The sequence below is a fragment of the Rhamphochromis sp. 'chilingali' genome (genome assembly GCF_963969265.1).
Source record: "Rhamphochromis sp. 'chilingali' genome assembly, chromosome: 10".
Lineage (NCBI taxonomy): Eukaryota > Metazoa > Chordata > Actinopteri > Cichliformes > Cichlidae > Rhamphochromis > Rhamphochromis sp. 'chilingali'.
The window spans coordinates 4914058-4940379 of NC_137937.1; the positions used below are offsets into that span (position 1 = coordinate 4914058).

Sequence of the window (26322 nt, forward strand, 5' to 3'; positions counted from 1 at the left end):
AAAGATAAATGGCTTCTCAGTAGACCCGCTGCTCAGATGCCTTGATGAAATAAGGACTTGGATGGCTTTGAACTTTTTACATTTTAATGAACAGAAAACAGAAGTGATGGTTTTTGGTGGCGCTTCTGAGGCCACTATTATAGATCTTGGTTCACTGGCACAGTATGTTAAACCAGTCATCACTAATCTGGGAGTTAAAATAGAGGCAAATCTTAAACTTGAAAGCCAGGTCAGAGCTGTTGTAAGATCTAGCTTTTTTCATTTGAGGGAATTAGCCAAAATAAAGCCTATCTTATCGAAACAGCATTTTCAGACAGTAATCCATGCCTTTGTTACTTCTAGGCTGGATTATTGTAACGCACTTTATTTTGGGGTTAGTGATGCGACCATTAGGCGCCTGCAGGTTGTGCAAAATGCTGCAGCACGTCTTTTAACTGGAACAAAAAAGTTTGAGCACATTACCCCTATTTTAATTTCACTCCACTGGCTACCTGTACATTTTAGGATTGTTTTTAAAATTCTCTTATTTGCTTTTAAATCTCTTAATGGCCTGGCCCCCCCCTACCTCTCGGAGCTACTACAACCATATACACCTGCCCGTTCCCTTAGGTCCGCCAATCAGCAGCTCCTTAAGGTACCGAAAACTAAGTATAAATTTAAAGGTGATCGTGCTTTTGCTGTAGCTGCTCCAAAGTTGTGGAATGATCTGCCCTTGCATGTTAGGCAGGCCTCTTCTCTCTCTGAATTTAAAAGTCTTTTTTTTTTTTTTTTTTTTTTTTTTTTTTTTTTACTAAATGACATCAGAAACAGCAGTATGCGACATTACGTGATGGCAGAGCTTCAGTTCATCCTTTGTCATTTTTTTATCCCACAACTTAGACATTCACATTATTCACACTCTCATTACACATACATATAGGATCTTGGGGGTGGGCACGATACACGGAATCCAAATTACCATCAGGGTGTACACCTCACCCCTGGCGTTGTTGCCCACCTCTCAATTTTAAATACACTTAGTCATTGAGGGTTAGCAGGAGGGACTATGCGCTTACCTGCTGCTCCTTGGCAGGTAGCTCCATGCCCTCCTGGGTTTTAATTGCACCTTAGAACACATATGCATCAACACTACAATGAGCGGGTGGAGGGAGGTTTGGAGTCTTCTCCCACCCCCATTCTCTGCGGCCTGCTGGAGCGGGAGGGCTAGTAGGAGGAGTTGGCCGTCCGACTGCGGTCTGGGGTGTGGGGCCTCCCTGCTGCTGCGGAGTCGGGGTGGTCTGCCTCTCCCCACCGCAGGGAAAAGGGTAACACCACCTGGGTCTGGGTGCAATTCCCCCCTCCAGGGGCAAGGGTACCTAGACCCGGATTGTAGAGTACGCTTGGGGAGTGTGATTGTGTGTACAGCGTCTCTTTATGTCTGTCTCCACGTTGGTTGAGTGTGGAGTGAGTGCATATGAGAGCATGAGGGTGGGAATGGATGTTTGTGTCTGTGTGTGCCTGTATGTCTGTGTCTATATGTCAGGTTGGGTATCAGACGCCACCTCTCTGGGGACACCTCAGGCCCTCCAAGGTTTGGAGGCCTATCTCCACCCACCACCACTTCCCCTGCCGGTGGCGGACTCCCTCAGGTGTCGGTGTGTTGGTGGTTCTTTGTGTCTGGGGGTGGGCGTCCGGGTACACACCGGCTCACTCCTTGGCGGCCGCTTGTCGGGGCCTGGGGCCTGGGGCTCGCTCGGGCCCCCTTTGGAGGTGGGGTGCCCCCGGCCTCTCGGCCTAGGGCTCGGTCACTCAGGCGCAGCTGGGGGCCGGCGGAGCTCACGGGCGCGTCACTGCAACCCCCCCTGGCTTCTGCTCCGCGGCTGCTGAGTGAGCCCTCATCTGGGACTCTCCTCAGCTCTTACTGGAACAGTGGCGCGGCTGCCCCTCTGTTGGTCTTCCATGGTCTCTTGTGTTCTGGGGGCCTCTGGATGTCTGGAGTTTTGATCTCCTCCATACCCGCTTCACACCCTGGAGGACGGGGCTGAGGCCCCCCCACACTCCCTAGCAGATCATTACATGGAGAAACCTTTGGAATGCAAGCATGCTGATCCACACAGGTATGCACACATGGGTATTCACAGACGCGGACTAAAGCTTTCTTGGCTGCTGCCTCAAAGCACACTGTGCGCTGTCTATCTTGCGTGCTGCACAATATCGTTTATTACTTAGTAAATACTGATATCTATGACTAGCTAGTTTATTGTGATGGTGCTTTGTTTTCTCTATTATTATGTTGCTCTTTGTTGTTTGCTGTCTCCTCTGTTTGTTTGTTTGTTTGTTTGTTTGTTTGTTTTTTCTCCATACAGGTGACCCAGGAGTTTGTTTTTTTTGTTTTTTTTGTTTTTTTTTGTCTCTCTTCCCCCCCCTTCTCACCGTCTCTTCTCCCCTTTGGTTTTCTTTCTTTCTCTCCCCCTCTCTCTCTCATTCATTCCCCCTGTCCTATTTATTAAAAAAAAAAAAAAAAAAAATGAATTTAAAAGTCTTCTTAAAACATATTTATTCGCTGAAGCCTTTGGCATTGATTAGAGGGGTTGACTCAATTTGTTTTAACATGTTTCAATTTATTGTATCTATTTTATCTCATTTTAATTTTCTTTACGTATGCTATTAACATGTACAGCACTTTGTGAAACTCTGGTTTTATGTTAAAGTGCTTTAGAAATAAAGTTGGTATGGTATAAAGTTTACTTTGACTTCAGCAGCTTTGACTTTGACTTTGACTCGGTGCGCCTGAATTTCGGAAAAACATGCAAATTATAAATCTGTATTATAATGTTTGGTGTTTTCGTGTTTGTTGGTTTGTTTTTATTTAGTTTTATTTTGGTTGGTTATTAGATGCTGCTCCAGCCAGCCAGACACTTCCCCGCCGCCCCGCCCTCTCCTCTCTGCGCCGCAAGCAGCAGGCTCACCTCGCAAACGAAGGGCGTCCTTATTCCCAGGAAATGGGCGATAGAAAACCGATCGGTGCCTGTGCCATTCCCAATATGCGCTGGCTGATGTCGGGGCAGCATGAGTACGACCATTCTTTTTTTATTTTTTTTGCCGATGCCCGTGATGCCGCCCCGGGCAACCGCCCGTGTCGCCCGTATCAAAAACCGCTACTGGCTACCGGACCCCTCTCTGTGTGGAGTGGCCAGAGAGAGAGAAGCAGCGTCAAACGACGTAGCAGATACCTCTGCTTACCAATGAACACAGAGAGAGAGAAGCAGCGTCAAACGACGTAGCAGATACCTCTGCTTACCAATGAACACGTCTGCGCCACGCTGCGCCTATCAGTGCCCACACAGCGGAAATATGTGCGCAACACGTAGCTGTGCTGTCTGGGGAATCATCAACAAGCGGTAAACTTTCAGAGGAAGTGAACTACTGACGGTTACGCAGAGAAGAAAACAGCGATGTCTGAGTCAGACGAGGAGCGTGGTACTTTCCGCACCAGCAAGAACACTGAGGGGGCAAATACGACTCCTAATAGCCCCAAGGGGGTTATGGTGACACTACCTTGCTTCTCTTGGTGTCCCAAAATATGCAGCCCAAACGGTCACGCCATCTTCTGGATTTGTTTTTGTTTTTTTTTTTGGTTGTGCAATAGTTGGTGGTATTTGGTTAGGGGTATGGTTATGTAAAAGTAAAGGTCAGGTTGCCCCGTCGGACGACGAGGACCCTAATTGCCGTTTCTCAAAAGCTGCAGTGGCCGCAGACTCCGAGAATTGTTCGGAGATTGGAAAGTGAGTAACATTTGAAACTTCTGATACATTTTTTTTTCACATTACACATACGATTATGCACTGATCCAAATGCAAACGCTAAAAAATCTCCAAGAACTGCGAACATATGGGCTCAAATTGTGGTCATAAATATTTTGTACTTGTAAATCAGGATTTGTATGTGTAAAAAGAATTTGTGTGTGCCTTAGTGATGTGTCAGTTGTGAACGAAATGGCTCTTAGAGCCGGGTCTTTGACGTGAACGACGCAAGCCGGCTCCTTATCGCGAGCCTCCCAGTCCTACTGCCAGTTTCTGGAAGACACCTTCTTCAAGCAGTGGTACAGGAAGAAGTCTGCATCCTTCAAGAAAAACATGATTTTCATGCAGGACAATGCTCCATCACACGAGTCCAAGTACTCCACAGCGTGGCTGGCAAGAAAGGGTATAAAAGAAGAAAAACTAATGACATAATGACATGGCCACCTTTTTCTTTCTCTCACCCTCTCTCCCTCTTGCACTTTTTTTTTGCTTCATTCCGCATTTGAGCTTTGCGCTGGGATGAGGGGGGAGGGGCGGTAGTTACACTGGCAGTAGCACAGGAACAGAGCAGGAGGGAGAGAGAGAGAAAGAGAGCCAGGGACAACAACGTCAGATTAGAAAGGTATAGTAATCATCCACAACTATTTTCAGTTGCGGATGATAAAGGATTCAGAAAGTTTATTCATGCAGGTCCATATGACAGAGAGTATGCATGTTCTTTTTGTTCTGTCATGACAATTTAATTGTGGGACATTACAATTTTGATGAAGATTAAAATTAAATTAATTGTGCACACATGATAACAATAACACTAAAGTGATAACGATGAACTCTTTCAGGGACATTCTTCGGAAAAATGGCTCTGCAGTAGATGCTGCCATTGCTGCGCTGCTGTGCACCTCCATCATGAACCCACAGTGCATGGGGATTGGAGGCGGGGTCATATTCACTGTGATGGACAGCTCCGGTAACAAGACACCCTCGCTACTCTTTGCTCAGCTCTGCTGTGGATTAATGTAGTAATATGTCATCTTTTCAAAGGTAAAGTGAAAATCATCACCTCCAGAGAGACTGTCCCCAGCAACGTGACCTCTGACCTGCTTAAGTCGTGTCCTAACACCACAGAGTGGACCGTGGAGTGGCCGCACGGTGGGCTGTTTATCTGGCATAATGCTAATATTTATAAGGTTTTAGTCTAATCTGCTCTTGGACTCACCTTTATGACACAGCTAATTTATTCTGTACAGGTCACTGCTAATGCACACTGTGAGTCATTCCTCATTCAGCTTTCCTCAAAAAAGCAAAACTGGGATAATATAAAAAGAAAAGAAAAAAGATAAAGCAAACCACTACAGAGGGTTTGGCTGTCAGCAGATATTAAAGACAATGAGTCGGTGTCGTATATGACACTATCAGAATAATCTAGCATAAACACCATGAAATACATGCTCCTTAGTTTCAGAAACAACCAGAGAGATTGAAGTAGTCAGGTTTTTCTCCAAACTGGTCTTAACAGGTCTTTCTCCAAATGATACACAAGATGTAACACAAAGGTTTTAAAGGTGTAGTCAGTTATCTGTAGAGATATATTTTAAATTCTGCACCTTAATCTGCAAGTCAAACTCAAGATATGAAGGATCATACCTTTGTTTTATCACCTGAGAGGGTTCTTGTCATCAAAGAAGCGGAGGAAAGAGACAGCATGATTGGTGTCTTGTTAAAATGTCATCCTCCTCCTCACCTCTAACCTCATCTACTGAATTAAAGTCAAGACTCTAATACACTAAAGAGTGCACAACTATTCTTATTTAATTATTGAAAATAATAATTATTGGAAAAAAATAATAATAATAAAGTCAGCAACAAAAACCTAAATGATCTTATACCTCTTCAAAGAAATATATAACAAGACCAGAGAAATTCAAATACTGGGTCAAAAAACCCACATTTTTTGTTTGCCAAAGGATAGCTGCTCCACAGTCCTGGGTCCTTTTTGTCATATATGTCATTTCATGATGCACTCGATGTGTTTTTTCTTGGTCAAAGGTTTGAACTGCAGGCAGGCCATTTTAACACCCAGGTACTTCTTCTGTGAAGCCATGCTATTGTAATAGATGCAGCATGCGGTTTAGCGTGGTCTTGCTGAAATAGATGTCAACTCGATGGGAGCACAAGTTGCCTGTGTACACCTTTCAGCACTGGTGCATTGCCAGATGTGCAAGCAGCCAATTCTATAGGCAGTAAAATAATTACATACCTTCAGAGGTTTTGAATTGAGTGTTGATAACAAGCTGCAAAAACAGCAGCACTTAACAACGTTAAAGCCCTTTACTCTTTAGCCCAGAATGCAGGATCCACATTTTCTAAAAAAAAATTTGATTTGTCTGACATTAGAACAGTTTTCCACTTTGCCTCAGTCCTTGTTGAATGAGCTTTGGCCCATTCAACATGTTTATGTTTAAAATGCAACACCGCCACCTAGGGGAATTTCCAATATTAAAATGCCTTTATTAAATGCATTTGTTAAAAGACAAAAAAGGATTAATAAGCAATTGCAGCCCAGAGAATAATGAAAGGTGACTGTGGTACAGCCAACTCTAATAGACTCTAATCGAGTCTGCAGAGAATGTCCACACATAAGGTCTTCATACAGTATTAGTCCTTTATTTTATCCAGGTAAAAAATCTCATTGAGATTAAAAATTTCATTTCCAAGAGAGCCATGGCATCATGGCAACAAAAGTCAAAATAGACGTACCACATAAGTATATAACATTTAAAAAAATACAATATCCCGTACAAACATGTGAGAAATATACAATAACAGATCTAATTAAGAGCGACATTAAATACAATGACACTGAGTAAAAGAGTTATTCTCTCGTTCCTTTAAGACAGACTTAAACTCCCCCAAGGTAACCAATTCTGATCATTTCAGTTCCTCCTGCAGATTATTCCAGGAAGCAGGGGCAGCGTAATTAAAAGCCTTTTTCTCCAATTCTGTTCTGATTTTTGGGCCAATCAATTGTATGATATTGTGCGAATGAAGGCTGTATTGGTTGTGGTTTTTACACATATAAACACATAAATAAGATGGAACCAGCCCAAGGAGTGTCACGATCTGGTACAGGGATTCAACGCAGAGCGGTAAGGTATCTCCAAGGTGTGGTTTATTTACAGTGCAGTGCAATATATGTACAGTGAAGGGATCCAAAAACTCCGAGGGGAATCACAGGGTAACTCGCTCACGTCTTCTCCGCTCACACTCACACACTTTCCCGTAGCAGGGAGGTCGCAGGTCCGGGGGGGGGGGGGGGGGGAGATCTGAAGCAGACGAGAAGGCAGGTCACCAACAAATCACAAGTCACGGATATGAAGCACAAGAGCTGTGAGAACACTAACGTTAGGGGTACAATCATCCAGCGACGAGAGGATCTGTGTTCCAGCCTCAAATAGTGCTCCCGGTGATGATGGGTGAGTGTTGTCAGGTGTGTGTGTGGGCCAAGGGCGGGAGCCCACAGTGAGCTCCGCCCAGGCAGAGAGGGAGAAAACAGCAACAGCAATTGTAGCCTTGTGGGGCCGACCGGGCAGGCACGGAGACCATGACAAGGAGAGGTTTATAGATAAAGATCAACCAATGGGAGAGTCTACAAATATGGAAAGATGGACATTTAGCAGCAGCATACAAAGAACAATGATATACACAATTTCCATAACCAGTAATAAAAAGTAAAGCACAATGGTACACAGTATCCAACCTCTTTAGGTAGTGAGCAGGTGCATTAAAAAATAAAAAGCAGGTCACCAAAATCCATTAAAGGTAAAGAAGTTGCATGAATCAAGTGTTTTCTCATTTGGAGGGAGAAACAGGATTGATTTCTAAAAAAGAAACTTAGTTTTAGTTTTAACTTCGACACAAGCCTTTGAATTTGAGTTTTAAATGACAAATTCTGATCTATAATGATCCCTAGATACTTGTAGGATGTGACCATTTCAATTTCAGTTCCTTGAATTGTTGTAATCTTAGGAGATGTAGCTAACAACTCTTTGCCATTTGAGGATAACACGAACTTGTATTTCTATCGATTTAACACCAACTTAAGTTGGGTTAAATGGGACTGAAAAACATCAAAGGCAGACTGCAGAAATTGCAGGGTTGGTGAAGGAGATGAACAATAGATAATTGTATCATCTGCATAAAGATGAAATGCAGCATTTGACAAATTATCACAAAGGTTGTTTATGTAAAGAGAAAAGAACAATGGCTCTAATATGGAGCCCTGTGGAACTTCTTTGGATACTTGGATACTGGGAGAAAAGAGGAAGTTTGCAGTCCATTGAATCAATGATGTCATTAACCACTTAAATAGCAGCAGTTAGTGTGCTGTGTTGTTTTCTGAATCCTGACTGATGTTGGAAAGAACTGAATTTTTGTCAAAAAAGTCTTTCAGTTGTTCACTAATGAACAGCTAAACTCTGAATCTAGAACTTTTGCTAGAACACACAATTTCGATATGGGCCTGTAGTTATTAACATCTGAAGGATCACCTCTTTTCAGCAAAGGGAGAACACAGGCAGATTTCTGTATTACAGGGATCTCACTTTCGAGAGGCTAAGATTAAAAATGTAAGTTAGTGGTTCTGCTATAAAATCTGCAGCCAACTTAAGACAATAAGGATCAAGTTGATCTGGTCCTGCAGATTTATTTAGATCCAACAGATTTAAAGCCCTGTGGACCTCAAAAACATTTAGTGGAGAAAAACTGAAGGGTTGGACCAAAGATTCAGTTTGAGTGGTTGCAGAGAGAGCCTCCTGTTGATTAAGCTGTTTTAAATCTGGATATAAAGATTCAAATAGAGATCCTGAAGAATGAAAAAGCTCATTAAAGCAGTTTAGAATATCACATTTCTCCATTAAGGTGCAGGAGTCTTTTACGACAAAGGCTGGCATCTCATTTGTAGTTATGTCTCCATAAGAAGATTTTATTATTTTCCAGAATTTCTTAGGATCGTTCAGATGTTTAGTAGTTTTTGAAAGATAGAATTCTGATTTGGCCTTTTAAATTAAGGAAGTTGAACGGTTTCTGAGCTGTCTAAAAATCAGCCAGTCCGCTTCAGATTTGGTTTTTCTGGCCTTAGCCCAGGCAGCATCCCTTTTTTTGAGTAGACTGGAGAGCTGATGTCATGGTCTGGCTGGCAGACCGTGGGGATGTGGGGAAAGGAGGACCCAAAACGCAGACTCTGCGATGCAAACAGTGCTCTTTATTTACAGTGAAAAGCTGTAAACACAATAACTCCCCGTTGCTCCCTTGAACCCCGTGTGCATGCTTCCCTCCGACGTCTGTGTTCGTGCTCCCTGCTGTTGTGTTTCCGCACACCCCGTGCGTGCTGCCTTTCTGGACCACTCTTCCTCCTGCAGGGAAACCATAGAAGCAGCCGTCAACACTAACCCTCGGCAGGTATATACGAACAGCACTGACATATACTGACACACACTAACTTGGTACGATAACTCAATGATCCCACGCCAGTGGGAGCTCCAACATTCTCCTAAGTAGCTCCCCCGACGAGCCCTGGGCCCTATTTCAGGAAGCCGGTTTAGTGCAAACTCTGAGTAAGTATACCCTGAGTTAACGAAAACTCTGGGTTTTCGGTTTCACAAAGCGAGTTTAGATTAATTAACCCTAACCCTAAGACAACCAGTCCCAGTTGAAATCTCCAGCCAGCACAATTTCATTAAAATCTAAAGTAGATCGTTTTTCACTAAGTGAAACTAAAGCCTCACTACTAGCTGAGGGGGGTCTATAACAGCCCACAATGGTAATAAAATAGCCCTTCAAAAGTTAGAGCTTGAGGGCAAGAAGTTCAAACTGTTTACAAACAGATACTGATGATTGGACAGTAACATGGAATTTGTTTTTTACGTAAATTGCAACACCGCCACCCTTTCTGGTGCGGTCGCAACGGAAAAGATTATAGCGCGTTATTGCAATGTCTTTGTCAGTAACCGATTTTGTAAGCCACTTTGCTGATAATGTAAGAATATCAGTATATAACTCTTTCATCCAAATTTTCATGAAATCAAGTTTGGGAAGAAGACTTCTGACATTTAAATGAGTGATACCAAGACCCGTTCAAGCTTTAAAATCACAAGGAGTACTCAAGCATTTGCAATCTGGACCAGGATTAGGTTGTATTTCCAGATAAAAGAAGCAGAAGAACAAAAACATTTTCTTTTCACAGATTTTTTTTGTAGTTTAACAGACTGATTTCTCTTACAGCTCAATCTCTTTGGGTGGTGAGAGAATTGGGAAATAAACCAGTGATATGGAATAAATAAATCAGTTAAATCAGATGGAATGAGATCTCTGCTGATGATCACATTTGAGAAGCTTCTAAAAGATGTAAAATCCCACCTTGTTCCCTTTGAGAGGAGTAAGAAGTATGATTTCCCTTGTTCTGCAGACTGTTCCTGCACCTCATGTAGACAAAAAGCTGTCAATAAAATCAATAAAGGAAAAAAGGCTACTGAGGATAACATGCTGACTAACAGGGGAAAAAAAGGTAGACCCAGTCGACCTGTGGTAGAGCCTGGTTGTGGCCAGATATAGATATAATCGTCGCATTAAACAGCTTCTAAGAGCAAGATCAGTTACTGAATGGGCTGTTCAACAATAGACAGCTTGCCAGAATGCTGTCCCATCTTTCCCATTTTCTGGTCTTCAATTAATGTTAATTCCTCCCCAAGACCAATCTTAACTCTCCTCACAAGTCCATCTTTATCAGTCATTGTTTCTAATTTGGCTAATCTCCACTCGTTCCCTGGCAGATTATCTGTCTGTGGAGGTGAAGCTGGAAATGTTGTGAGATGCTAAAGTGGGGCCAGAGACACAGGCTGCTGTGGATGCACATGTCCCTGTCCCATATGTTCCTGTCAGCAGAGTACAAATGACCTTCATGCATTACTCCCTGATTGTCTATAGTGTGTTGACTTTGAAGGGAAGCTGTGGATCCATATGTAGAATCAGCATAGTCTCTGTTAAGAAGCGTCTTTTGACAGCATTTGAGTATGGGATGGACAGCAATAAGAACTGGGAGTAGTTGGAGCAGTTCACTTGTGGCAGACATTAAAAAATAAAGAAATTAGACATTAGAATATGTGTGAGAAAGATGAATCAAGAAAAGAAAGGGGGCTACAGACAACATTTATTTATATGGCCCAGAGTTCTGTGCTACACTCCTGCACACAGGCTGCATAAACAGTAAGAAAAGTAAATATAAGATATGCTAAATGCTTCTTTGAGCCAGAAATAGTGTAAATATAGTGAAATAAACTTAAAATAACTGTAAGATGCAAAATGTTATCTCTAACATAATCAGTTACAAACACACACATTTCCCTCTGAAATGGAGCAGAATAGAATAGAGTATTTACAAAGCACCAAATTATAACAGACATCATCTCAGATCATTAAAGGTCAGGACCTTACAGTTTACTCAAAACACGAGCAAATGTATGTGGGACTTTCCAGCACTGACTATCCATTATCTATCTAACCAGGTAGCAAATGGATTGGGGTTCCTGGGGAAATTCGAGGTTATGAAGCGGCACACCGGCTTTATGGGAAGTTGCCCTGGGCCGACCTCTTTCAGCCGACCATCAAATTAGCCAGAGAAGGATTCCCTATTCCTTACTACCAAGGTCAACACATCCCACGCATTGGTAACACGTCACTACGGTATGAAAAACACCCACAATGTGATTTCAAAAATACAAAGAGCAAACAATGAATGGTTCAGCTTTATTTCACTGTCTTTGTCTTTTAGGGAGTTATATTTAGATAAAAATGGGAACCTGCTTAAGACCGGTGATACTGTGAAATTTGAGAAACTGGCTGACACTTTGATCGCAAACGAGGGACCAGATGTGTTTTACAACGGAACAATAGCAAAGAATTTAACCAGTGACATACAGAATGAAGGTATTATCAGATGGGTTTCATCCTGCTCTCTTTCTGACCGTTTTCTATGTCTGCCAGGCACAATGATCTAATTACAAATTACAAAAATCTATTGGTTTTGGAAAACTGTAACATGATCCCTCACAGGCTACACTGTGATCTGTCTCGATCCATTCAAACTCTTGATTATGAAATTCATTGTGTTCATTTGTACTCAGCAGAATCATTTGTTTCACTGTTCTTGCTCAGGAGGAAACCTCACACGGGAGGACTTGGAATTGTATGAAGCTAAAGTGACTGATGCGTGGAATATTTCTTTGGGAGAGTATAAGCTGTACTTCCCTCCGCCCCCTGCAGGAGGAGCCATCCTCAGCCTCATCCTCAACATCATGAAAGGTTCCTGATTGTTGCTTCTAGCATGTAGAGTTTGATTCATATAGGAAAATGATCCTTATCAATCTTTACAAATGTGATACACTAAGAATTGATGTTTTCAATCCAAAAAATAATTTTGTTTTTATATTTTTAGGATACAAAATGAATTCAGAACCTAAGACGACTGATGAAAAGATTTTGTTTTATCACCGTTATATTGAAGCTTTAAAATTTGCCAATGAATTAAAGACAAATATCAGCGATCCAAACTTCAGCTCAGATGAAGTAAGTATCTCAAAATCCTACAGATTTGCACCTGCTTTGTTGCATAAAGAATGATTCTATTTAAGTGACTAAACAATTAAAAGTAACAATACCACATCACAAAACACAAAACAAACCGCCCCTTGCCTGCAGCTCATCCACAAACTACACCCCACCACAGTCAGTTTATGCACACTGATAATGAGTTGAGGTTTTTTTGTAATATCTCTGAGTTTTGCACAGTTGGACTTTAGGTTAATTTGTTGGGTTGAGATTGTGACTTTGTGTTAACAAAGTGCTTTTACAGAAGTGTTCACCTTTGTTAATGATCAATCAGGGGCATTTGATTATCAGTACCTGGCTGCTACTTACAATTAAAGTTCTTATAGAAGCACTAAGGGTGAAGAGAACCAGTAGAGTGCTGTAAGAATTTCTTTGAGTCTCAGCATTTTCATTTCAGCATCATTCTGAGCAGTGACGTAGCTTTTAAAACATATACATATAAATACAAGTTTTAAAAGCACATAAACCTAAATTGGCTTAATATTTGTCTTTAATTTAGTATGTATATATTATTGTTATTATTATCTTAGTATTTAAATATAAGTATAATTTTGTGTAATGTGATGTTTTCAGATACTCTGTAGTTCACACAGATGACTGAATTTCAGAGACTCTATCTTTGGCAGTCATATGTTGAGCTTGATCACTAACCAATATTATAACCTCTAGTATTCATTCATTCATTCATCTTACATCAGTGATGGATCAATGATCAAAATTCTGTTAACATTTGGCTCCAATTTTATAAATTTCTTGACAGCAATGTATTTTCTGTAATGTGCATATTTATTTAGTTTTATTAATTCATTTTATTAATTCTCTGTATTTCACACAGATGGCAAAGAAACTGACACAGGATAGCTTTGCAGACAGCAAACGAAGCTTGATCAGCAGCGACAAGACTCGTGATCCTGGCATCAACTTGTATCTGGACAGCATCGGCACCACACATGTATCTGTGCTGGCTGAAGATGGATCTGCTGTGTCTGTCACCAGCAGCATCAACGACGAGTCAGTACCTGCATCATTCTGTTTCACTGCTAGAAACCAGCTATCAGATATTTTTCTTTCTTGAAACTGAAGATTTAAGAGATTATGGAGGAACTTATTTTTAGACTATTTCTATACTACAAAGAGTGTCTTGGCTTTGTAGTTAATTTAGTTTTTTTGTTTACAGATTCGGCTCCGGGGTCCTCTCTCCAAGCACTGGAATCATTCTCAACAACCAGCTGTCTGACTTCTGTGGTAGAGCTAATAGCGTCTCTCCTGGTAAGAGATCAGTAGGATGCTTTTTATGAAATACAAGTAATTAGACGAGGAAGGTGGATTATTTCAAAACTAATAACACAAAGAGTTTAATTTTTTTCCTGAAATTATTTTCCTGACAGGACATATTTCTTTAAGTAATTTCTAATAATGGCAAAATAGTGCCATTGAGGAAATGAGAGGAGAAAATGGCATTTCATAATTCATTGTGACGCATCATATTTTGTTGATCATGGAAAAACTAAACTTGTTGATCATTTCCACGATGTTTTGCCAAACTGAAACACATCATGTGAATTTGGACTAAAATTGCATTTTCTGTTTAATACCATAGCCTGCTAAAATGTTTGAATGTTCAAGAACAGGCACAGTTTTACTACTGCTGTAGTAAAATCTGTTTCCATGTCAACGTGTTGTTGTGTGAAGTTTTTCCTTCACACTGTCACCAAGTACTTGCTCATAAGGGGCTCTTCTTATTGTTGGGGGTTTCTCTCTACTGAAGTGGGTTAACCTTATAATATAAATGTACCATTGTGATTTGACGGTATATGGATATTTATATTCATTTAAAATTATATAGAGGACAGCACACTGGCACGGTGTTGCCTTATAGCATAGGTGTCAAACTCTGGCCCGCGGGCCAAATTTGGCCCGGAGCCTAATTACATTTGGCCCGCAAAGCCATACCAAATTACTATTAGAGCTGGCCTACTGGTATTATACAGCTAATAGATATATTGTTTAGTATTAAGCTTTGTTTGTTCCATATTCAGTTTTTCAGCAAAACGTGTTTGAGTCCATAAGAAAAGATTCATTCTTATATCTGGAGGAATAAATATATTTCAATAAATATTAATGTTAGCCCGCGACTTTGTTCCAGCTTTGAATTTTGGCCCACTGTGTATTTGAGTTTGACACCCCTGCCTTATAGCAAGAAGGCCCTGAGTTTGATCCCACTTGTGTGGAGCTTGCATGTTCTCCCCATGTTTGTGTGAGTTCTCTCTGGGTACTGCAGCATCCTCCCACAGTCCAAAGACATGCAGTTAGTAGGGTTAGGCTAATTGGTGAATCTAAATTGCCCATAGGTGTGAATGCGAGTGTCTCTCTGTGTTAGCGCTGCATCCGGCTAGCGACCTGACCTCGGTTTACCCTGCCTCTCGCCCTATGGTAGCTAGGATTGGCTCCACCACCCCTGCAACCCTGAGAAGGATAAGCTGAAGATAATCGATGGATGAATCTATATATAGATCTATAATATTGATTCAAGTGTGTTCAAGGTTCTGTATAATTCAGTTTGGACATAGCATCATTCAAACATTAATCTAACACACTGACAGAGTCTCAGTAATAGCTGCACTTTGAAAGACATTTCACTTTAGTTTGATACAGATTCAGTAGCGATAACTCACTTGTTGTGTGTGCACTTTCATCATTTGTTGATAAGCATGGGCGGATGCAATTCTAAACTTGTTTGTAGAGCACAGGTGTCGAACTCCAGGCTTTGAGGGCCAGTGTCCTGCAGATTTTACATGTGTCCTTGATCAAACACAGATAAATTACCTCCTCAGCGGCTGTATCCCAATTCAGGGTCTGCAGCCTTAAAGTACGCAGCCTTAACGGTCCACAAGGGCCGCGTAATCAAAGACCGCTGAGGCCGGAAGTGCGAGGCTTGTGAAATGGGACGGTCTAGCCTCCGTCGCGCTGCCCAGGTTGCCTAGCAACCATGATACTAACAGCTGGAAACGTTTCATACAGCTTTGTTTGACAGGAATGAAGGAGAAACCTTTTTGTTCATTTGTTTGTTTGTTTCTACATGAGCTTTGATCATTCTCTGTGAGATTAAGCTCAGCTATTGAACGGCGTATATTTTAAAGTAAAGGCTTTAAAACCAAGTTAGCACAAACGTCACTAATGTCACATAACTTTGCCGACATGTGGCCAACAGTAATGTTTAATGTTCTTTGTTATTAAACATTTGCACATAAATAAGTGACATAATATTCAGTACTTACTTAAAGTTTACTCTTCGGGCGCCCCTCATCCGCCGTTTTTTTTTTTTTTTGGCAAAATTATCGACACCCACCGCCATGCTATGCATTATGGGATATGTTGGGCCACGAAGTCTACACTGCTACATCCTTAAAATTCAGGGAAATGAAGGACGCATTTGAGGGCAGCATTTCGAGCAGCCTTTGAATTGGGACAGCCTTCGTCGCGTCGCTGTGACGTAATCTGTTGGGTCTAAACTCAGACCCTGCTGTATCCAGGACTTATTCCCGTGAAAGAAAAACAAGGCAACAGCGATCAATCGATTTACTTGCAAGGGAGGCCTCGTCGGTATCTCAGAAACGCACTTCGAATCTCCTTACGAGTGACCCCGATGATGGCCTCCTCTCGCTGCCTTTTATTGAAAACGTTCACACAATAAACAATAGTTTACAAACACCTCCCCTCATAACCCCCCTTGGTTACAAAGACAAGGCACTGTATGTGTGTGTTCTCCTGCTGACCAAAAAGGGTCATAAAAGCATAAAAGCAGGAGCAACATCCTTGGTCATAAAGAGGGTAGTCTCCCCCACACCCAATTCATGGTTCACCCTAGATAACAAAGTGAAGCCATACAAAGGGGAGGAAGTTTACCAACATCAAACAGACCTTCACAAGGATGTGCCTGTGATAAAACACTACAGCCCCCACCCAGAACCTCGAGAATCTGGGGAGGGGGGAAGAAATAATTTCTTTCATCACAGAGTTAAAACAATGTAGAAATGGTAAGCATAAAAATGACAAACATTTAACAATTCACTTTAACATAATCGGCCTTAAAATGCGGCCTTTAAGGCTGCAGACCCTGAATTGGGATACAGCCAACATGTCTTGGAGTTCTCCAGAAGCCTGGTAATGAACTAATCATTTGATTCAGGTGTGTTCACCCAGAGTCTTATCTAAAACCTGCAGGACACTGGCCTTCGAGGCCGGGAGTTTGACACCCCTGTTGTAGAGTATAAAAAATTCAGGTATGAAAATACTGCATGAAAATACAGTCACTGATTCGTGTATGAAACATTTGTGTAAATGATTTATGCACAGATATGTGTGTACAGACTGATTTCTGTTTTCTAGTTTTGTCATTCAAGGTCTTTGTTGTATTTCTCAGGGGAGCGGCCTCCCTCCAATATGGCCCCATCTGTGCTGAAGTCTCCGTCGAAGACGCTGGTGATTGGAGGGTCTGGTTCTGAAACGATTCCACCGGCTGTGGCCTCGGTATGTATGCATGGTACACACAAAGGTGCCGTTACATATTAAATAAAATAAATTGATGTGGACTGATGCTGGTCTTTGCTGTTAAAGCTTGCATCATAGTAACAAGATTCTTCACCCTAATTTATCCTGTAATCATCACTTTCTCATCTCATTTTTTTTTCTCTCCAAGGCACTCATGAACCACCTTTGGTTTGGAAAGAGCCTTAAGGAGGCAATTATTACGCCTGTTGTTCTTGTAGACTCTAAAAGTGAAGTAAAACCTGAACCCAAGCTTGAAAAGGTAATTTATTCAATGTATTTAAATGATAAATTAATAAGTTCTACTTCTCTTGTTCCATCTGAGTCTCTCTCCTCTTTGCCCTGCAGGATGTAGTTGATGGTCTTGAAGCTAAGGGACATAAAATAGCAAAATTCTACAACACAGTTAACGCTGTGGAAAAGGCGGGCAGCTGTATCTCTGCATGGTCTGATGAAAGGAAAAAAGGCAAAGCAGCTGGTTACTGAGACCAAGAGTCAGTGATGTCAGTTATACAGCATGGTCTTAAGGTTATGGACACTGCTGTAGCTACAACATTGGTAAATCTATATTCGTCTGTTAACTGATAGATCATTCATGCTTTGCTCATGTGTCTAAAAAGTTTGTAATATTGAAAACATAATGCAACGATCACGATAAATCACAAATTTCATGCAAAAATGTGCAAAGATAGCACTGTAAAAACTAGAAATGTAATTTTTTTAAAAAGTAGGGATTGCTGTTGATATCCGCCTCAATTTTTTACAATCAATATGACCTTCTAAATATTTGTTTATTTTGGGTTTTGATGCATATAGAATTGACTAAACAAGGAAACAGCTTTCAGGTCAAAATGTGAAGCCCATGCCTGTTTCTTTGACCTGCATTCTTTCTAAAAAGCAGGCCAGCAGGTTGAGACTGACTGCAGAAATCTTTGGTTATAGTAAACAATTCATATTTTCAAGTCTCATCAAATTCATGTTTACTTTGTAGATTTTAGCCCACTGGATAGTCCAGAAGGGAGATAAAGTAGGGTACACTTTAGGGCAGCCCTAAGTTATCTATCAATTGATTTGTAGTTTAACCCCCCAGCCCCCACCCAATGTTTTTTATTATTATGTTTTTATATTTAGTTTTCATATTAAGATTTTGTGCTTCGTTAGTTCATCCTGCTATTGTTTTGCTGTTATAAAGTGTGGGTAATTCTGCTGATGTGCTCAGGGTAAAAGTTAATCTGACAAGCAGTTTGTGAGGCAACAGTTTTCTTTTTACCTCGGTATCTGTCTGAGCTCCTGTCTGTTTATGCTCCAGAAAAAAACATGAGGTCCAGTTCAAGATTAATGCTATATATCCCTCGGGCTAAACTCACATCTCGTGGTGATAGAGCCTTCTCTGTGGCAGGTCTCAGACTTTGGAATAAATATTCGATCTGCACAAGCACTTGATCAATTTAAATCACTTCTAAAGACACATTTTTATGGCCTGGCTTTTAATACATTATGACCCAAGCATTTTGGTCTTATTTAATAATATTAGTTATTGTTTTAATTCTTTCAAGATATATTTATTGAGCAATTCACATGTTTGTATGACAGTGGAATTTAGAGCATCAGATAGTTGCTCTACTTTTGTACATTAACATCACATAGCATAACAAAATGTAGCATAACATAACATGGTACAATACCCTCCCACACACCCACAACCCCGGTCCCAGCTGTCCAGCTAGCTTGTCCTAATGAGAAGACAAGAAACTATAACTGCTTGTTATAACTTGTTGTAGTTTCTTTGCAATAACAATACAATAGGATATAAAACACCACTTTGCAAGGACTATTCCCACAGTATCATCAAATACGCCCAGAATAGTTATTAGTGGATCAGGGTTCAACTGCACATGAAGAATTTGAGAGATTAAATCAAAGATGTCGGCCCAATATTTTTTTTACCTTGGGACAAAAAACAAAACTGTGGCTTAACGTATCTTCAGCTAGGGAGCATTTCTTACAGATAGGAGAGACCTCAGGGTATATTTTATTTAACCTTTCTCTTGAAAAGTGTAGACGATGTAAAGTTTTAAACTGAATCAAGCAGTGTCTTGCATTATAGGAGCATTTATGGATATTTTGTAAACCTTCTTCCCATTGAATGTCTGTGATTGTGATCCCTTATTCTTCTTCCCATTTAGATTTGATAAAGGATGAGGTCACAGGGCTTATTGACATTAGATTCTGATAGGTGCCAGAGATAAATTTCTCACTACAAGGTGAAAGTTGGAGACACTTTTCGAGACCGGAAATGTTGAGACTCTCGAAGCCCTGTACATGTTGCAACCTAATGTTGCCATGATGCCAATTCTCTCTTGGAAATGAGATTTTTACCTGGATAAATAAGAGACTATGTCAGGAAATATTATTAGTCCTTTATCTGCAGGTATCTTAAAAAGTCTCTCCCTGATAGCTTGTATATCTCTTGTAGCTGCTTGAAAGAGGCAAAGACACCCTCCCAGTATAGATTACTGATTGTGCAAAGTCCTACCTGTTTCCAAAGTCTAAATGTATTGTCTAGAATAGACAGTTTAAAACATGGATTCCCTACAATGGGTGCAATGGGGGATAGAGACTTCAAATTAAAGTGTAGTTTAATCTGCTTAAGAATACGTATGGTGCTATGTATTACCACATTGCCATCATATGTAGACTTTTGAATGGGCAGGGGAGACAGCAGAAACAGATTTAAAAACAGATTTAAATCAGTAAACATGGGTGTGAACTCTGGCCGCATATACAAGGGTAAACAAGCAGCGGCGTGAGAAAAGAGAACTACGGGAAGCACTCACAACAGGTAAAATAACAATCAAAAAGTAAAGTAAAATCAAATAAAGAACAACACAATATACTTCCCCGTACTGTTACTGCTAACCTCTGTTAACCTAGTAACTCTTACCTTCTAACTGACAGCTCGTCAATAGTAATAAACGCTCCGTATTCACATTTAAGTGGGATATAAATAGAAAAGAAAAAACACAGTCCTGTGTCAATGTTATAGATATAGATATATCTGTGCTTTTAATACATTTTAAGGTGGATGGGAAAGGTGCTTCTCTGCGTAGTCGAGGGCCTCTTTGGGATCGGTAAAAGTTTTCCTCACATCACCATGGGTCACTAACAGCTTTGCAGAGTATACCAGTCCGTGCCCGACGCCGGGCATCCCATGTAGCATTCCTCTCACATTTGCAAATGTGGCTCTGCGCTTGACAACAGAGGGAGGGAAATCTGGGAAGATGTTTATTTTAAGCCCCTTATACGTCAGGTTCCTGTTCTCTGCGAACGTGGTAGTAGAGCAGGGGTAGGCAACCTTTTGGTTGATGAGTGCCATCTAAAATTTCCTCAGAAGTCAATCTTCCATATGATTGCATTAGCAATAAATTTAATAACGCTCTATATTAACAGTTAAACACTATATAGAACAACTTTATAGAATTACATTTGTTCGCAGATGTTGGCAGCTATCAGTGAATAGTTATCAGATATTTTGAAACAAAAAAAAAAAGACATTTGATCCATAACAAGAACTCCATATCAGCAAATGAACTGTACAACAGAAAATGCAAATGCTATTGACTGTCTCCTCACAACAATGAATAGAAAAATAAACTGGGCCAATATGGCATGTCTGTTAATACAGAGATACACATTTTAATGTGATCTCTGGTCTCCCACTCAGAGATACAGGTCTCCGAGTGTCCAGCGTTCAGACGGCTACCTGAGGACAGTCATGTGAGAGAAAATCTTCTCACACAGATCTGGAGAGCCAGAGTCAATAAGGCCTCTGCAATGTTCTGAAGACAGTTAAACTTGCCAGGTAGTGATGGCCCGGCCATTTATTTTTTAATGCACCTTCTCAGATAAACTCACTGCGTGTCGTGCCCAGGGCTGGACTGGAACAAAAAATCGGCACGGGCATTTTGACAAGAGACCGGCCCCCCAGGTATTAAAGCCATAAAGCCTTTGAATGAAAACAAACGCTGTTGTGACAGTGATGTACAGTCTTGTTGGTATATGTATGATTTCTATACTTTTTACATCAGATGAAAACGTTTGTTGTAAGATTCAGATAATTATTTGTTAAAAGCGAGACATTTTAAATGAGAATAAGAAAGAAAAGTATTTCTTTGTGCCCCCCTTTCCCTGTTAATGCCCTACCTGGCCCCCCTGGCAAAACATTGCTAGGCCTGCCCCTGCACAGTTACCAGCTGTCAGCTACTTAGAAAAGGATCCTGGGGTTATTTGTCTCTCAGAAACAGTTCATAACTCCCCTTCAACTCATTCATGTCACCTAAAAGGTAAACCTGTTTCTCCATCACCTGTTCAGCTCTGATGATTCAATAAGGACATCTCCTGGTTTCATCTTCATGTTTCCCTCTCCTCAGATAACCAAACCGACATCATGACCAGCAGCTTTTACAGCTGTGGCTCCAGCAAACATCAGCTGATACTAGAAATTACCGTAATATTAAATAAATTCTAACAACAGCTGATCAAGCTTAAACGTGCTGCTGTTGTTTAGCGCGACATCAGCTGGTTTCCTCTTTCAGGCGCAAAGTGGGCGATAAACAAACGAGAGAGAAAAGCCGATCAGCTGATCATTGATCAGTTTCATGATTGAAGTAGCAACAGGAGAGGGAGGGGAGAAAATGAGAGAAGAAGAAAGAGCTGTGCAGCAAAGACAGAATAACTCCAGCTTTGTCTCTTTTTCATTCTAGCTGAAGTTCGGGACAAACTGTGTTTCTTTTCAGCTCAATACGAAACGCGCAATATTTTCTCTGAATACGGGACGATTCCGTCTAATAGTGCACTATCAGTAACATCATAGCACCCACCCAATGTATAGAAACTCTGTCATGCTAGCTAGCATGCAGTACAAGTTATTGTAACCAGTGGCGGTCCTAGCCAGTTTGGCGCCCTGGGCAAACACTCCCTCTGGCGTGTTCGAACACTCCCTCTGCCACACACAAAACATATTAAGGATTGTACATTAACATAAAACTGTTGTACACACACACACACACACATATGAAGAGAGAGAGAGTATGCATAGTATGCAAATGGCTACCAAACAGCCATCATAATTCGTCATACAATGAGAACAGGACAAATCAACAATTGACAATGACTAATTAATATTAAAATCTGTAACATAATGTATTGTTTGGAGTTTAGTCTGTTACTGTTGCTATTTTTACCATTTCTTCTTGGAGCAACTGTAACTCACATAATTTCCTTAGGGATTAATAAAGTATTCTGATTCTGATTGTTTCAGGATGACCTGCCATTGTCCAATCAGACATCTGCTTACCTGTATCTTTTGCTCGTTTCTCCTCCTCTTGTTTTCTCTTTTTTCTAAACTGAGGACCTGATAGCTTTGAACTTTTCTTGTCCATCTTCCATTGGTTTTAATTTTGCACTCCAGTATGAACACCCATCCCCCAACCCAAGGATCACCACAACATAACCTAACACACCTGCACCTTAGTTCACAGATTCACTTTGTCTAGGGTGCATTTCTGAGATTTCACACAACCCAGGATTCAAATCATGAATACATAATGGGCTTGGATTTACAACATTATAAATGAAATGTGCTCTATTTGGAAGCAGCCGGCCCCTCCCCTTTCGATGGGTGTGTGTGAGACTTTAAATCATCAAACTGTAAATTTTAAATTGTTATTGCTCCCTTTACCCCGAGTCCTAAAGTGTATATTTATTTTCTTACTCTTCTTATATTTATTGTTTGTTTACTTGCACTGCTGTAACTGGAGCCTCGCCGTCTCGTCTCTCTATATACTGGACTGTATGTAGCGGAGATGACAAAGTTTACTTTGACTTCAGCAGCGAGCAGGCGCACCGAGGGCTCTCGCGCTCACTTGTTGTGTATAGAATTTCGAAAAAACATCGGTGCAAATTACAAATCTGTATCATGATGTCTGATGTTTTTGTGTTTGTTGGTTTGTTTTTATTTTGTTTTACTTTGCGAGATGGTTATTAGATGCTGCTCCAGCCGGTCAGAAAATCCCCCGCCGCCCCGCCCTCTCCTCTCTGCACCGCAAGCAGCAGGCGCACGTCGCAAACGGAGGGCGCCCTTACTCCCAGCAAATGGGCGATAGAAAACCGATCGGTGCCTGTACCATTCCCAATATGCGCTGGCTGGCGTCGGGGCAGCATGAGTACGAGCATTTTTTTTTTTTTTTTTTTTTTGCCGATGCCTGTGATGCCGCCCCCCACCACGATGCCGCCCCGGGCAACCGCCTGTGTCGCCCGTATCAAAAACCGCTATTGATTGTAACTGACTGTAAAAAGTCAGCACAACGAAAATAAACAACATCTAAACTTGGTTTATATCTGACCCAGATAGACTGCAGTTCATAACTTCTTACCTGAAGTTCAGTTCACCGCCTTGGGTCTCTCCTCCTCCTGTATATCCTGGGTTATTTTTACACAACGACCAGCATCTGGCCAATCCACCACCTTTCATTGTTTATACCATTACAAAAAAAAAAAAATCATCGGCCCATAAAAATGAAATATCACATCGGCCCACCGGGCAAATAAATGCCCGCTGGCCAGTCCAGCTATGGTCGTGCCATTATTTAACCCTTCGCGTGCCAGCTGTGGCACGTGTGCCCAGGGTTGCCAACCCCTGTAGTAGAGCAATCTCAAGATGATGGGCCGAGGAGGATCACTTTGTTTGGGACGTTGGCGATTCACTCTATGTGCTCGATCGATAAGTAGCTTCTCCTCGAGAGATAGCGCCTCTGCCAAAAGTTGCGAAACAAACTCCCTCTGTGCCCTCTGGTATTCCCACGATTCTTACATTATTCCTCCTGGAGCGTGCCTCAAGATCTTCAGATTTCTCATCTAACTTCTTTAACTCTGTAGACAAACGCTCCACAGTGGCCTCGAGAGTGGCGATGGTGTCAGAGTGGTTTGAGGCACAGGCCTGCAGTTCAGTTAAAGTGTTATCATGCCTGGCCACATCGCTTTTTATGTCCGAAATTGAGGCCTGGATGCTCTGGTTCAAGGATGATATCTCGCCTCTTATGGTGGTAGAAATCTCTAATCTGCGAGTGTCCAGTGTAGCGCACAATTCAGACTTGATGGAATTTATCTCTGAACGTAAGCTAGTTATAGCGGTTAGTAGCGCTTTATTCGACGGCTCGCATTCATCCTTTTCCAGTGCAGGCGGGGGGGCACACCAGACCAGAGTCTGAAGAGGCTTCGAGGCCTACATCGCTCGCATCGTTCTTCTTAAGTTTGGGCTTCACCATTGTCGAGAGGCTCCAAGAAATATATCCACAGTAATCAATGGAAATGTGCTATATAAATAAATTTGACCTTGAACTTTTTAGTTGTTTTATGTGTTTTACTGATAGGAATAGATAACCTGGACTTAAACTGGATATGTTTTGTTTTGAAACTGTCAGCTTTGTGTACAATAAATTCTTTTCTTCAGTTTTTAATGTCTGCCTTGTTTTTATTGTTGGATTGCATCCAAATTTCCCTTATGGAAATCACAAGTCGGAAACTACGGAGGGAGAAAAAAAAATTAAGACGGACTTTTGCGAGATCTCGCAAAACAAACTCCGGCGAGATCTCGCAAAACTTTTAGCCGCATTCTTCAGACGCCGGCTCGAAGCCAACCGGGAGGTCGAGGCACGATGTGCCAGGAAAGCGGTGTTCCACCCGGCTGTAGTAGGTCTCGACCTCCCGTTAGCTTCGAGCTAACGGGAAGAATGCGGCTAAAAGTTTTGCGAGATCCCGAGTTTGTTTTGCGAGATCTCGCAAAAGTCCGTCTTAATTTTTTTTTCTCCCATGTCCCCTGCGGGGCTCCGTAGGAAACTTTATGAAGCGGCAGAAGCTTATAGAAAAGAATGCCTTTCAAAACACACAGATCACATGATCACAACTAAATCCAACGCTTTGGTGCGCTTCACCCCAGTTTTAACTGATGAAACAGTTTTTCAGATAATTGTCTACATAGAATCACTGTCTGATGGATTAAAAACCTTACATCCTCTGTGGGTTTGCTGTGTAGGACGACATGTTGATAGCAGGTTGAAAAGCAAAAGATGCACAACATGGTCTACAGGTACTCCCAAATGGAAGGACCTGCTATCCATGTATGGATGGGGGCTCATCTCTGTTTATGCACCAAAGAAACCTCAAGAATTGTTTGTCTTTGGAGAGTAGGCACACCTGGTGAAACATGCCCCTACATCACTGATGCTGTGCTCCTTGAAGCGCACTCCAACCGGGGAAGGACTCAAGACAGGCAATAGAGTCTTGTTCAAATTAAGTTCCTTGTAATGAAAGGAGCAGTTCAAGACCATTCTATTTTTGCCATTGCGCTGGACCATGTGATGAAGTATTTACCATCTCTCTTTGCTCTTGGGAGGTAACATCCGGTTGCAGTTTGGCTACAACACCACAGCTTACCAGTTTTTCAATTTCTGCATTGTTTGCAGCACCCATTGCTTAGATGTTTCTCTATACTCTTATAGTTTGGCAATATTGCCTCTTGGGTTGCTTGGAAAAATGGCATATCCTTTCTCCTCAACAAGGGTTTGGCATACCGGTACAGTATCTAAAGGGCTTTCTGATCCTCCTTGGACATTGTTACCTCCTTTTCACTTTTTTATGGTAGAATGTCAACTTGCCACTGTTTTTCAACACGCCTCTGAAGCTCAACAGATAGGGGGCTGCAGGAGGCACAGTTGCAGCTCTAGCTGTGACTCAAGAGTCTTTGCTGTGTCTTGCAGTGTCCAACCCTTGCAGCTGTCCCCCCTAGTGATTCAAAGTGCACAGGTTCTGCAGGGTTTATAAGGTGCAGCTGCGAAACTTGGCTGAAGGTTTGTAGGCGTAAATACTCGAGAAGTCTGTAGATTGCTTGAGGAAAGTAGCTGGATATGAATGTTGAGCTAAATCAAAACGCTAAGTAGTGAAGGCATGAAATATTTGCTAGTTCTCATGGAAAGGTCCTCAGGAGTGCCTGTTAATCCTAGCTGCTAAGCTGAAGATGAACGTAGCATGGTGCAGTCAGAGCCATCATGCAAGACAGCATAAGTGTCCAGTGTCATGTCTCCATGTTTCAGTAGGACTTTGATCACTTTAAGCAGAACACAGGAGAGGTCTGAAGGTTTGTCTAGTTGGAGGACTTCGGTGGCAGAGCTCACCAGGAAAGTACCTTCCTTCACACTCTTGATATTGACCTCCTGTAGGATCCCGAGATGTTTGACTTGATGTATGGTGCACACTTTCTTCAGGTTGCACTGTA

General features: G+C 41.6%; 1 long non-coding RNA gene and 1 pseudogene across 3 annotated transcripts; one reads left to right on the plus strand and one right to left on the minus strand.

Annotated features, from left to right (window-relative positions):
* The first annotated feature begins 3245 nt into the window (after positions 1-3245).
* On the plus strand, positions 3246-24430 carry LOC308403663 (glutathione hydrolase 5 proenzyme-like; annotated as a pseudogene). The gene is made up of 12 exons (XR_013974677.1): positions 3246-3764; positions 4622-4749; positions 4824-4931; positions 11342-11519; positions 11608-11762; positions 11991-12137; positions 12271-12401; positions 13279-13454; positions 13621-13712; positions 16867-16973; positions 17143-17253; positions 17340-24430. The product of XR_013974677.1 is annotated as a glutathione hydrolase 5 proenzyme-like (transcript).
* On the minus strand, positions 9023-16721 carry LOC308403664. Of its 2 annotated transcripts, none has more exons than XR_013972945.1 (2): positions 15722-16721; positions 9023-9193 (listed from the first exon to the last, which is right to left on the minus strand). It is a non-coding gene; the product is annotated as an uncharacterized lncRNA (long non-coding RNA). The 2 variants fall into 2 exon arrangements; XR_013972946.1 differs by lacking the exon at positions 15722-16721 and adding an exon at positions 15119-15447.
* Positions 24431-26322: the final 1892 nt, after the last annotated feature.